Raw genomic sequence first — 14,402 nt, forward strand, 5'->3', positions numbered from 1 at the left:
GATTGCATCCCAAGCCTCCCTTGCCGTCGCATAGTCTGCGAGGGTCATCACCATCGAGTCTGGTACGGACCGCGAGAGGGCCGCCATAGCGCCCCCATCGACTTCTTCGTCGACATCTTCCTCGCCTTCTATCGCCTTCCGGACACGGAGGTTTCGAAGGATGAACTTCATCTTGGTGGCCCAAACCGGATAGTTTGTGTCGTTCAGCATCGGGTATTGGATCGGCACGGCGTTCGTCCTTGGCATCATCGCAAGCGGCTTGCCGCTTGATTGCGATTCGACCGCAGCCTTCTTCGCCGCCTCCGCCTTTGCCTTGTCGTCGTCCGACATGTGTTCTCGACCGGCTAGGCCTCGAGTTCAACCAGGGCTCGATACCACTTGTTGGTTTTGCCCTAGATCCTTGCGAGCTCGTGACCTGAAACACAGCGAGAAACAACGAGATACAAGAACCCTAGATCGAACAAGAGAAGAACGATTTTCGTTGGTGCATATCTATTATTTTCCTTCCTTGCTTCTCTAACTTTTATAGACGTTTTACAGATAGACTCCACGCCCAACACGGCTCACAAACCGAACCCAACACGACGTGACCCGTACGTATACGGTTTAAACCTTCCTAAACGAACGACAAGATTAACTTCTACAAAATTTGCTAACACAATTCAACGAACGTCTACATCTGCGGGGCATGCTTTACAGGCGCTCCTCCCCTGGTACTATCATGGTACCGTCGACGACAAGCCCATCGAGGTGTACAAACACATCTCAGATCTACAGCGTAATGCCGGTCCAGCGCCCCTGCCACGGGCGCCGGACTGTCCCAAATAAATCTTGTGTCTAACCTACAACTTGCGTCTAGTCTATTTTAGCTACTCCTGGTGCCTTTATATATTAGGCCGACTCCAACACGTAACCTTCCAAGTAATTACAAGTCCCATTGTTTTTTTTGAAGATGAACCATAATATATTACGCAAGCAAGCCGCCTCATTAAAAACCTTCCAGCCCCCTTAGGTACCCTAGTAAGGAAAAGAGTGTCAGAAACTTGCTGCTCCAATGTCACAGCCAGAAGGACCTACGCCCTAGAGGACAACACTCCACTAGAATTACACTCCTCTACGACCAATTCTAAAACATCATCAGGAGTGGAACCTCTAAGGGCATGTACAACGCTTGACGCTTAGGTAGACGCTTGCAGCAGAAAAGATAATTATCCTGAAATTTAAAAATCATGGAAGTGCCTGCTCTAGAATGCTTGACGCTAACTATGGCCGCTAGATGCACGCTAGGAACCAAGTTAAGCGCCTATCTCCCCAACGCAGAAGCGCTTATAACGGATGGGATGTTGCTAGTTTCCTACCCTCGTACGCTTCTGCTGAGTTCTTTTTTCTGCATATTTTTTCCGTCTCGATAGCGCCCGACGCTAACCAATTTGGCTTGTGCGGAAAAAAAAAGATCGAAGTGCCCGACGACATGTTTTGCATCGACGCAATCCTTTTTGCTGCGATCGGCCGGGAACAAGCCATAACGGCTGGGAATTATACCCTAGCGCCTCGTGTTAGCGTCCCCATTGTACATGCCCTAAGAAAACCAGAGACACCTTTTTTTTGCCTAATTGCGCCAAACCGTGCGCCACCCTATTACAAAACCGGCTCATTTTAGACACATTAATATTTTGGTCCAGGAAGTTCTTGGCCCTCCAAGTAGATTAACCAGCTCGCCGATCTGTCAGTCTCCTTGTTGTTCATCGCATGTACAAATCTCAGGCAGTCCGATTCCACGACGGCGGAAGTACACTGGAGTTGAACTAGGAGGTTCAGGCCTTCCTAGCAAGCGGTAGCTTCTGCTTCTTCTGCACTTGAGCACCGGGAAGAAACATCCAGTTTGATAGGACAGTAATTACAAGTCCCACTGTAGTACTACTTGTACACATATTCGGCACATATCTCAATAGTCATGAACTCACATTATTTTCCTGATTATAGTTGTGTCATCTTACTTGAATTATAACACAATTAGAAAAAATATGTACCTATGTCTTTTCTCGTTTTCAATCTGTCAAGAATTGAACCCTGAGAAAATCAAGTTTTGTCCTGACTGGCCTTTACGTAGATGGATGGAGAGCCTGTAAATATACGATTTTTTTAATCTGATTTTGTTTCCTTCAACTAGCAGAAACTGTTAGCGAATTGTCCACATTGGAATAAGCTAGTTGCATAGGCACATCATATACTGACATTCATTTTAAATGGATTTAACTCGAATCAAATTATTATCACTGAAAGAGCGGAATGCGATTTGACTTTTTGTAATCTTGTGCCAGGCGGTTCCTTGCTGATAGGGCCCAACCACTGGCAAGTCGGGAGTCTACAGCTGCCTCTCTGATCCTGGGCGACCCCAAATGTCCATCCTTCTTCTGTTCATCAATATATGATTTTGTAGATATTTTTAAAGTGGACTAGATACAAACTAAATTGGATGAACCTACATACTAAAAATATACTAGATACATACTAAAGTAGATGAATAAAACAAAGTCCTCAAACGGCGGCAGTTCGTCAGGTCGCGCATCCTCGACGATGCCCGGTAGTCGGGTGACACGACCACCTACGCATGTTCCGGAGTGTTGACGAACACCCCGCGGCGCGGCGGCAAACGCGCTGGCTCCGCGGTGGTGATGTCTTGACACGCCGGAATTATAGGCGGTCCCACAGTGGCGACCACTTTCCCATCTTGGGGATGAGGGGGTCCACCATGGCGTAGAACGACGATGCGCGCCACATAGAGCATGGTAGCGATCGAGCACCTCTCCGTCTAGGAATGAGGGGGGGGGGGGTCGGTGGTCACCGTGGCCTATGACGTTGAAGCGTCACATCGAGCATATGGCGGCGAGTGCCTCTCCAGCTTGGGGATGAGGGGTGGAACCGCGGTGTATGCAGAGTTGGAGACAAGGAGGAGCTGGATGACGAGCACGACACCAGGTGTGCGTCAAGGTTTTGCATGGCGCCCCTTCGCCACATGTAGGATTCTAGCCCCGTACCTACTTCCCAAACATCCATATTAAAAAAACTAGTCATCAGCCCGTGCTACCGCACGGTCAACAATTACAAAATGTATTTCTCAATAACACAATAGATATAATATATCTTAGAAAGGTTTTATAATAATGCTACAAATAGTGCAAACCTATCCGTTGCTTATCTCAAGGAACCATAAACCTGAATTATCTTCTTATTATCTGTTATATATGCATTCTAGTTTGGCAGTAACCATAAAGATAAAATCATTTAATTGCAACATCATATCATCAGTATCACTTCGCTCTTCGATCTAAATATAATACATGCAAATAAATGAAAGTTAGTAGAGCTACACAAATATATTATATAAATGTGTTGAAGCTTCTAAAGCCTAATCCTTTTAAAATATATACAAATGGATGAAAGCATCCAACGCGGAATATTTTATCTCACTATGAATGTATCCTCAGTACTTTGGCTAATATCTTACACTACAACATGTCCATTCTCATAGGTAGGAATTTTAGTTAACGGTCCCTTTACAGATATTTCAATTCTTTTCATATATCATGTATTCATGACCATGCAAAAGGTGAACAAAAGTTATCCAGAAATATCAAACTTCAATTTATAATTTCAATATATATAGTTTAAATCAGTAATTAAATTATGCAAAGGTTCTTGATACTATACTCAAACGTTACATGGATGTCTAAATGCATCTACTCAGGCACGTGTGGGAACTGGGAAAGGAATAGATGTATCCCATGCTCTGGTATTCTATATTAGCAGAATTCACTATTTTTGTTCAGTCTACGAATACCTAGCGGAGTGACTGTTTTACCTCTATGAAATGCCACCAAGAAAAGCATCAGACGATTGTGTATTAAACTTTCAAGCTCCGAACATTTTTCTTTTTGCTCAAAGACTGCCCGGTCCATTTTCCTTGTTATAGGCGTCTCCCATGTACTATTCCACAAATTAGCTTTTAACTCCTCCAATTAGTTATTGTAACAGATGCTGAGAAATATAAATCGATTCGGGCTGCTGAGCAATATGAGCAATATAGAACTGCAGTATTAAAATTGCTGAAGGAAGTAACCTTGATGTTCTGTCAGCTCGTTGTACGTCAGAAAAATGTAAACTAATTCAGTCTCCTCCATATGTACCCTTCTTATCCTGCGAAAACAAACTTAGCTACTTATGCATCCGTATGTTTATACTACATGGAAGATGTAGAATAACTTGGCCCGACCAACAAAGCATCAATAAAGTTAATAATCTCAACACGACTGAAATCAACACTGAATCTGAGGATTTAACCTATAGGCAATTTCCTCTCTTTTGACAGATGATAGTATATCTCAGATATGGCAAATATCTTCTTTAGAAAAACTTTGGATTTCCAGTTAAACCCAATAACCTCTCATTGTCAAAAAGAAGAAGCAAACTACAGCTTCATTATAACACTTTTTTTGTTTCTACAAAGTATAAAATATTTTATTGTGCTCAGCATAGATAATTTGTTAAATGCAATGCTTCCATACATTTGCAGCCCCGGAACATCTATCATTATTCCTTCATTAGTACTATAAAAGTAAATTCAACAAGGAAGCTTCTAAGATATAGTGAACTCTAGAAGACTGGATTCCACAATTTTATTTTTAGGTGAATGAACTTGGAATTTCATAATCCATGAAACACAACAAATCGATATTTGATCTGATCCATTGATATATAGGACTTTTCCCCCTATTCCCACTTAGATATGACATCGGAAATCTCAGGTATACCAAACCTTTAATAAACATCTCAGGAAGGTTTTATTATTTTTGTTAATTATCATGGAGAGGAAGAACTGCAAAATTTGTCATATGTGGACATAATTTAGGGAGGCTTAATTTCTGGTGCATTGGCACAGAAATGCAGTTAGAACCGCTGTACACCCTGAAGAATGGGACGACATAATCCTGGTGAACATAAAATTTCTGGCATATAATTCATTAGAAAGAACAGTACACTGCAGAATAATAATGCAATACCTGAAATTATACCTATCAATTTTGATGCAGTCATACCGTTGTTTTCACCTCTGCTCATCAATCATCTGTCAGCGACCCTTATGTCTGCATGAATAACCCACTTCAGGTAAAATGGATTGTACAAATTAAAGTAGGCCTAGTAGTAGATCGGAACCAATGAATGAATGACTATAGTTCTTGGTAAATCATCAGTTAGGCTATGTAGGTCCAAGCATTAGAAGCCATATAACGACATTATATATGGCAAAAGGTCAACTCGTCAAAGGCCTGATCTGCAAAAACTCTGAAAGTTTGATCAAGCTCGAAGTAGGTTAGTCCAGCACTCCTGCAAAAATCACGGCTGCGTCCCCTTGAAGTATCAAGGAACCGGACCTCAAACAGATGCTGGAGGTGCATCTTGATCAGAAATTCTTGGCCACAACGGCAGCAGCATGAGATACTAACAGGTTTAAAAAATGCATGCTCTGTCAGCCTTGTCCATAGACACCTTGGTGCTATCAATCCCTGCAATAGCCTTGCCTCTTTGATGCCTGATCAGCCATCCAAGCCCGGATGCCCGAATGAACTTGTTCTTCTCTCATGAACTCATGCTAATTGCTGCTCGTAAGTGCATATAGAACAACGTGGTTTTTACGAATCTACTTTCAGAGATGATGGCAGCGCCGGCCGACCGGCAACACATGCAGACGGTACATGGCGAAAAAGATAGAGGTTGATGTTCAGGACACGGGATTCATGGGAAAGTGGAGGAGGATTGGATGTGAGTTGAGGACAATCGAGGGATTTGTTCCGTGAAGGGAGATTGACTACCCATCGAGGATGATGATGATGGAAGTGGAGGCGGCGGCGAGAGACTTGTTCCGTGAAGGGACATGAGTCGTGCGCTTGCTCGTTCCGGAGGTTTGAGGCGCTACGGGCCTGCTTATGGTTCCCGTCGACAGCGAGGTGCCTGTGGTGACTTCGTCAATTTCAAGATCCAATCTGCCGGCTCAGTCTTGCGGAGGTGCTCATAGGGGTAGGGTGTGCGTGTGTGCGTTCATAGGGGTGAGTGTATGCGCGTGTATGTGAGCGCCTGCGTTTGTACTGTGTTTCTCAAAAAAAAAAAAAAAGAGTAGCTCCCGGCCTGCTTTATCCGATGGTCATATATTGGTAGGTAATCAGATCTAATAGCAAGAATTATCTTTTCTCTAGAATTAACGTGGAGCTTAATAGGGAGTCTCAAATTAGTAAATATAATATATCTATCTATCTACACTACTTAAAAAGGAGGAACATGTTCCCTATTCTGCCCAGTACACCACTACGACACCTGATTTCGTCGTCCTTGAAGGTTGGTGCCGACAGGTGGGCCAGGGAAACAATTATTTTCTTTCTTTTCTTCATTCCGTGATTTCCTCTTTCTCACGATCGGAGCAAGCGTAAGGCTGTGAGCCGATAGGGTTCCGCCGCCGCCCCCATTGGCCGTACCCTCTTACCGAGCATCCTGGCCGTGTACGCCGCCTCCCCGCGGTCGCCGCCGCATCACACCATCGCGCCGTCGTAGCCACCCTCATACCATGCATCCTCGCCGCGTCTGCGTCCAAGATTTGTCCGTGCGCGGCGCGCTCGTGGACATCGCCCATGCCGCCGCCGCCGCCTGCGCCTACACACCCCTCCTCTATAGGGGTTCTGCGGCAACTGATTCAACTTTTCAGGACCTCCTCGCTCGCCTCGGCTACTACTGGATGAGATGGGAGTCTGCGGCGACGGGAGCGGAGGCAGAGGCACTACATGAGCGCATCTGGGACCTTCATGACAAGCTCAGCCACGCCATCCTCTCCCTCTCCACCCGTGCCGGCCATCCGGGCTGCGGCTGCCGCACTCCCAATGGGCACGTGGTCATCAAGGGGCGGCGGCCCGGAGGTTGCCCCGACCTTACGGCGGCGTCGGCGATGGTAGATGTGCGGGGCCTGCACGCCATCCGCGCTGCGCTCGAGGATCTCGAGGGCCACCTCCACTTCCTTCATGTCAGTACAAGCCCCTCCCTCATTTCCTACTCGTCTTTCTCTTTCTCGCGTTAGGAAACCATCCACACTTGATACTGCAACGGAACAGGTTGTTATCTAACTGCGGATCCATAAATTCAGATTCATATGAGCAATCCTGTTTTACCTCCGCCTTGAATTTACAATCCTGTTTTACTAAGATAATTGATAGGTACTTCCACTGATTTACTTCGGTCGATATGTTTCAGGTTAGGTACTAGAAAAATGAGTTTAGGATATGCAAAAGGAAGCTTACCTTTCTTCGCTAAGGAGGTACACATTTACACATTTCTTTACCTCAAGGTATTTTGGAAGTGCCGACATTCCATTCGTTAGCTTTACTCACCGTGAACTGATTTTGGTCTTTCTTCACAGATCCTTGCATCAGGAAATATAAATTTGATGATTATTTGGCTTTTCTCGTTGCTAAGATAACAGATTTCACTCTGGAAAGGATAAGTGCAACTGCAACCACTCAATATTTTCATATGATGCAAATTAAATTGGATATTTCCTAACTAGACACACAAGGTTTTTACTATGGTGAAACTTTAACTGAATATCTTTTGACACTTGTATCATCTTATTTTACAACCCTTCAAGATAAAATTTAACCTTTTGTTTTCTTGACTTTGGAGTTTGGACAATGTTATCTGCACATTTGTAATGTATATCAAGTCAGAAATTCACCATGTTTTAAATCTAACATGTAGATTGGTGTGTGTGAAGATATCAGCAAGTCACTGATTTTGAGACTATATGGAGTTTGAGATTCCATAATGCATGGATCTTATTTCTCTTTGAAGTCCTTCAACTGAAACATGTTATTTCTACAAAATAAATTGTTCTTCGGTCATATAGTTCAGTGAAGTTTGACTAAACCAAACTGGAACCAAGCTTCTCCTTACTGCAGTATTGAAAAAATTAACATGACAGTCAGTTTAAGATAATCTGTATGTAAAGAATATCGTGCTAATACTTGTGTTGCATAAATTTGTAGGTAGCTCACTTACTGCACTGGTTTGTCTTTAGAGTTCAGTGAAAGCTTCTCCCTACTCTTGTCTTTATAACCTGATGCCGTGCAAGAACTAGATCTACCAAGTAGTAATTTAACTTAAAAGGTAAAACAAATGGCACCATTAAGCTGGTCTACCTTTTTTACCTGATTATTGAAGATCACCTGGTGGTTTTTCCCTTCCAATGGGCACAATTATGCCCTTTCATTTATTTATATTTCTGGAAAAATATTTGTTGTGTGGTAGCAGTGTCAATGTGGTAGAGATTATATCCATGCTTTAGGAACATAAGCCGGAAATGTTTGGCCGGTATGTATGTGAACATTTAGTTAACATAGAACTCAGATCTCCTTTATTAGACCTGGTATACGAGCTATATATATGATGCATAAATTCTGGAGTTCCATGTACTACTTAACTTTGCAGTTGTAAGAAAATCTTTGCAAATACCATCCCATAAGCATCAACAGTGCAAATGGATAGTTTTTCATGTCAGTGTAGAAAAAAGACTCGAAGACCTGTGGCAGCGCAGATGCTGTCCTCAACTCGACAGCAAGGATGAGCAAGCAGGTATTGTAAAGCTTCAACTTTCTTGTTTGATCCTTTGCATGTGTTCTATCTGATGACAACCTGATGATACGTGCTACTTCATTAAGGTAATTCAAATACTTTACCACCAACTAACACAAATTTTTATATTTTATATCACGACCTTGGTGTCTCGTGTAAATAGTGTAAGCGTAGATGTGCCATATTTCCCTATTTGCAACTCCAGTTTTCAAAATGGACTCATATGTTTTCATGTTCTTGGCTTCATAAGTAATATTGTTATCTATATACTATTACAGGGCAGTGATACTGTATCAATATTCTGAATGGAGTGACACATAATCTTTCGCTGGATATTCACTTAATGGACCTCAGATTTTTTGGAGCTCGTCATTCTTAATTTACGATCTTCCCTTCCTAGACATGTTGAACAGGTCAGTGGAGTTGGTCATGTATTGGTGTGTTAAAAGTTAAATGCTTGCATGTGTTCTAAGGAAGTTCAGTTTGTTAGAATTTTTCTATCCCCACCGCCCACATTGTTTTGATGAATTTAGCGTGTACTAAACTATCAGAACTTGATTTGTAGTCTTGTTTCTACAGTAGTTAGATAGATTTATAGACTAAGGAACTTATTGTTGAAAGTTGAAACTGATTTTGGTTCCTTCCTGCCGTGTCAATTGTGATTGACCATATCCATTTACATGTAATAAGTTCTTGGTCCCGTGGACATAGGATGATGAGCCCGTGGAGGTTAATCATGTGGATGAGTAGCAGGCAGAAAGGAATTGTTATTTAGCTTCTGCCCTTCAGTTACAAACTTACTATTTCTTCCAATTCAATGGGCTACCTCATTCCTTAGTTAGCATCAATTTACGAGCCTTTTTTAGTAATATTTTTTTAATTAACTAGAATTTTATATATATGTTGTGCTTAATGCATCAAACAATAAGCTGAAGCTAGACTACTTCTGAAGCACTTATTCCCTGTTTAACATGCATGTGTATCTATTGACTATCAAGTATATAGTCTTTAGTAGTTTCTGGCGTTCTTCGCAAAATGGTGAAGCTTACAATGATAGCGTGCGTCACTGATGTCCTTCCACTGGTAGAAGGGCTGGCTAACGGGTGGGATCAGAAGGATTATGAGTTCTACAATCAGCAAGCTGAGCTTCTTTTGAAGAAGTTGTCAAAGGGGCAGCATGAAGCCTCGCAGATGTTAGTTGAGACTGGATCATAAATTTTCCAGTATCCTATGTTACTTGCGACCTCGGTAATACTTTAAAATCGGAAAAGATGCTTATTTATGAATTCTACTTCATTGTGTCCATTTTATATGCTTAATCCTAGGTATCATATTAGATATGAAATGGAGTTATTACGCACTGATATTCGTATATGCAATGAAGTTATTTTGCATCAAATTACAGTGTAGGAAGTAAATAACAGATTACCCTTGAGAAAGTGGGTCAGATAGCCGATCCTAAACATGAACATGACTGCAAATAACAAAGGATTCTCCACAAATAAATTATGGATTGTTTACCAATGATTTAGAATTCCAAGTAATAAATGATATAGGATTATAGTTCATCACCTGAAAAAACAAACCTTTGAAGCCATATTTATATTTCCTCCAACTGACCATATACCCTTAAGATTTGATAGAAGTGGATAGGAGATCATCAAGACCCTTGTAAGCAGACACCATTATAGGTCCTATTTTGCAGCAAGAATTCATCACCTTAAAGAATAGACCTTTGTAGCCATATTATTATTTCCTCCAACTGGCCATATATCCTTAAGATTTGATAGAAGTGGATAGATCATCAAGACCCTTGTAAGCAGACAACATTATAGTGTGACACCACAATCCTATTTTACAGCTAGAAATGGAAGGGTATGAGAACATACTGAAACACTTTGGATATATTTATCCACATCAATTATTTACAGACAATAGCCATGTCATACCTTCACAATGGCCACAACAGCACAATCTTGACGACATTTCAGCATATTCAGGAAAATCACTTTTGCCTTTTATATGCTGAATCCTCGCATGCGCATAAAACTACATGGTGAAGGTAGCAGTTAGTTCAAGTTCATCTTCAAGGAAAAATCAGAATACATCTAACTTCCTACCAGTTGAGGTGTAAAATATCTCCCAGTTATTTGGACAAAGCATACAAAATTCTGGACAACTGATAAAGTTTGCATACGGTAATATGACATGATAATCTCCAAACTTCTGTGGGACTGTTCGCTTGCAAGAATCCTAAAGGATTGCACATAGTTCTCTTCCTTTTTGTCATGAATTCCATTGGCAACGTTCTGAGAAAGTTTGGTCTTGATGTTCCTTCTAAATAACTGCTCAATAGACCAGGGCATGTTGTGGTCTCTTTCAAAATGAGCGACATGTTTTAGTTCAGTACTGCAACTACACAAATTAAGTATTCCATGTGGTGATTGACTGTTTCCAATAATCACCTGATCTAGATTCCATGTGGAGGTAGTTACATCAGTCTCATACAAGCATCCAAAGCTTCAAATTGCATACAAGCAAACTCTATTTATCCTCTTGTCAGCACAAACGTGCATCCTGTCCATCCTTCTGACAGCAAAAAAAAAACAGAGAAAAAAAGGAGGATTTACCTTCTCTGGAGATGTTGAACCGGGCTGGAGAGGAGGTTGTGGAGCAGGGATTCCGGCCGCAGGTGGTTGTCATCGGCCGTGGGTTGTCGGAGGATGCGACCAGGAAAACCAGTAGCGCTGGTCGAGACCATGGAGCTTTCCTGTGGCCATAGCGACGTTGGCACTGTCGGGATCGGTGTCGTCAGCCCCGGGGGGAGGGTACTGGCTTGTCGGTGGTAGCGGACGTGAGAGGGGAGGGAGTTCTTGAGGCAGCGCACGCCTGGGCCTCAGCGTCCCAGGAGAAATGCTTGTGGAGGATGGATTCACGCTAGCGCTGCTCGTCGGAGCTGTCGGTTCGAGGCGGCAGGAGATGACGATTGATGATGGGAACAGATAGATGCATGAATGGACTATGGGAGAGTGAAGGGGACCGCGGAATGGTGGAGTTGAGGAGCATGGGAGTGATGTGAGTGAGGGGAGCGAGTGAGGAAGGAGATATGTGCATTTCTTTCGTTTCCTTTTTCTCTTTTAATTTTTGTCCACATTGTGCCTATGCATAGAAGTGGGCTATTATTACGTACCGTTGAGAAAGAGCAAGACGAAATCATGGTTGCTTGAATTGATTACCTATTAGAAGATGTATGGCTCTCCCAGTATGAATACTGCCTCATATTGATTCAATGTCGGTTATTGATGCTTGATTTGATGCAGCAAGAGTGAAAGCCTATGGGATTCAAGATTATTTTGGAGGATCATTTGGAGTTTGTGCCACAACATATAGTACTAGAAGGAATGTGTATTCTGTAAGGAAATATGTATCCCTTATATATGTGTATTTAGAAATGAAATCTGCGTCCCGTGGCAACGCACGGGCATTTGTACTAGTATATATATAAGATTCGTAATGGGTGCAATCCCTTATGCACCATTTTTTGTAACTTAGTCACATAGTCTACCTATTTTTTTTGTCTTGTTTACATGACTCACATACTCATATTTAAGTTTTAAATTTTATGCACCCATAGCTCCATCCGTTCTCTACGTGCAAATACGTATTTTTAAGTTTTAGATTGTAGAGATAAAATTTTCACGCGCCTATAAAATAATGCACATTTTCATGACGTGCGAATCACGAGTGTGACCGATAAGTTAGGACGCTGATAGAAAAATCGCGTTCTCGTGAGGACATCTTTGATTGTGCCGACCCTCCACCATGCCTTCCGCTCGTTGCAGTTGTGTCGGTCAGGCGGATAGGGATCGACGTAGTCACGACATGCGCCCCATGCTTCTAGGTTAGCGTCGTTCATGCGTAGGTCATTATCTACGAAGAAGGAGGGGTCAGCCACCCTCTCTACCTTAGAGAGGTTGCTGGTGGATTGGTGCCTCCAATCATGCAACTTTCATAATAGTCAACACTTCTAGGCTGCACACAACGATGTTATCGCTGGACGGGAGCCACGTAGGCGGTGGAACGAGGAGATTGTGCTCCGCGAACATGGTGGGGCTCCGATTGAACCAACCACCGCTACCTTATCAATCCTTGTTTGCCATGAACTTCGGGTGGTATTGATGTGGTCGGTGTGGAGGGAGAGGCAACAGTGTGGCGTGACACAATGAGCCATGAGGGGCATATATAATGGCCGGGATGGGTATGTGGGGGACGGTAGCCGACGTAGGGAAACACACCATCGTCGTGTGGGGGAAATGGCAATGATTGCCTGGAAATTGAAGAAATATGTTCACATGAAGTAAAGTTGACCACTTGACTGCCATTTGTGCCTAAGACAGGCTTGGCCCACCTGTCAATATCCTACATGGTGTCATTGCTTGGTATTGTCCCAAACTCCCACGCTGAGCCATAAGGTTAAGGCCGACGTGGGAGTGGCATGCCGTTTATTGGGTTGCCCTAAACAGCGACAGGATACTAGGGTCACGGCCGGGAGGTGATTTTGTTGGAGATATGCCCAAGAGGCAATAATAAAATGGTTATTATAATATATCTTTGTATTTATGATAATGTTTGCATACCATGCTAAAATTGTATTAACCAAAACATTGATACATGTGTGTTATGTAAACAACAAGGAGTCCCTAGTAAGCCTTTTGTATAACTAGCTTGTTGATTAATAGATGATCATGGTTTCGTGATCATGAACATTGGATGTTATTAATAACAAGGTTATGTCATTGAGTGAATGATATAATGGACACACACCCAATTAAGGGTAGCATAAGATCACGTCATTAAGTTCATTTGCTATAAGCTTTCGATACATAGTTACCTAGTCCTTTCGACCATGAGATCACATAAATCACTTATGCCGGAAGGGTACTTTGATTACATCAAACGCCACTACGTAAGTGGGTGGTTATAAAGGTGGGATTAGGTATCCGGAAAGTATGAGTTGAGGCATATGGATCAACAGTGGGATTTGTCCATTCCGATGACGGATAGATATACTCTGGGCCCTCTCGGTGGAATATCGTCTAAAATTAGCTTGCAAGCATATGAATGGTTCGAGTACTTGTTGGAGACGAGTTTGAACGAGGTATAGAGATACCGATGATCAAACCTCGGACAAGTAAAATATCGCGTGACAAAGGGAATCGGTATTGTATGTAAATGGTTCAATCGATCACTAAGTCATCGTTGAATATGTGGGAGCCATTATGGATCTCCAGATCCCGCTATTGGTTATTGGTCGGAGAGAAGTCTCAACCATGTCTGCATAGTTCGCGAACCGTAGTGTGACACACTTAAGATTTGATGTCGTTTAAATAGATATGGAATATGGAATGGAGTTCGAAGTTTTGTTCGGAGTCTCGGATAGGATCCAGGACATCACGACACTACTAGGAAAAGGCCTAGCCGTAAGAATGGTATCAGTGGCGCACCACTTTACTGGTGCTCCACTGCTATATAGCAGTGGCGCACCAAAAAGTGGTGCTCCACTAGTAACTTATTAGCAATGGCGCACTAGTACAGAGATAGGCCACTACTAATTCTTGAGCTGGACTACTGATGGATCTCAGGTTAACAGTGGCGCACCACATATACGTGCGCCATTGCTACGTTACATAGCAATGGCGCACCTATATGTGGTGCGCCACTGTGCTGGCCAA

At 42.6% G+C, this 14,402-nt stretch overlaps 2 long non-coding RNA genes across 5 annotated transcripts; both read left to right on the plus strand.

Moving 5' to 3' along the window:
• Positions 1 to 6,949: 6,949 nt before the first annotated feature.
• Positions 6,950 to 8,205, plus strand: LOC124701589. 4 transcript variants are annotated; one of them, XR_007002118.1, is made up of 3 exons: positions 6,950 to 7,066; positions 7,294 to 7,357; positions 7,460 to 8,205. It is a non-coding gene; the product is annotated as an uncharacterized LOC124701589 (long non-coding RNA). The 4 variants fall into 4 exon arrangements; XR_007002119.1 differs by having other exon boundaries at positions 6,962 to 7,154; XR_007002120.1 differs by having other exon boundaries at positions 7,294 to 8,205.
• Positions 8,206 to 8,968: 763 nt separating this feature from the next.
• On the plus strand, positions 8,969 to 9,518 carry LOC124701590. Its single transcript, XR_007002121.1, has 2 exons — positions 8,969 to 9,083; positions 9,382 to 9,518. It is a non-coding gene; the product is annotated as an uncharacterized LOC124701590 (long non-coding RNA).
• Positions 9,519 to 14,402: the final 4,884 nt, after the last annotated feature.

Source organism: Lolium rigidum, chromosome 3, assembly GCF_022539505.1.
Source record: "Lolium rigidum isolate FL_2022 chromosome 3, APGP_CSIRO_Lrig_0.1, whole genome shotgun sequence".
Classification (NCBI taxonomy): Eukaryota; Viridiplantae; Streptophyta; class Magnoliopsida; order Poales; family Poaceae; genus Lolium; species Lolium rigidum.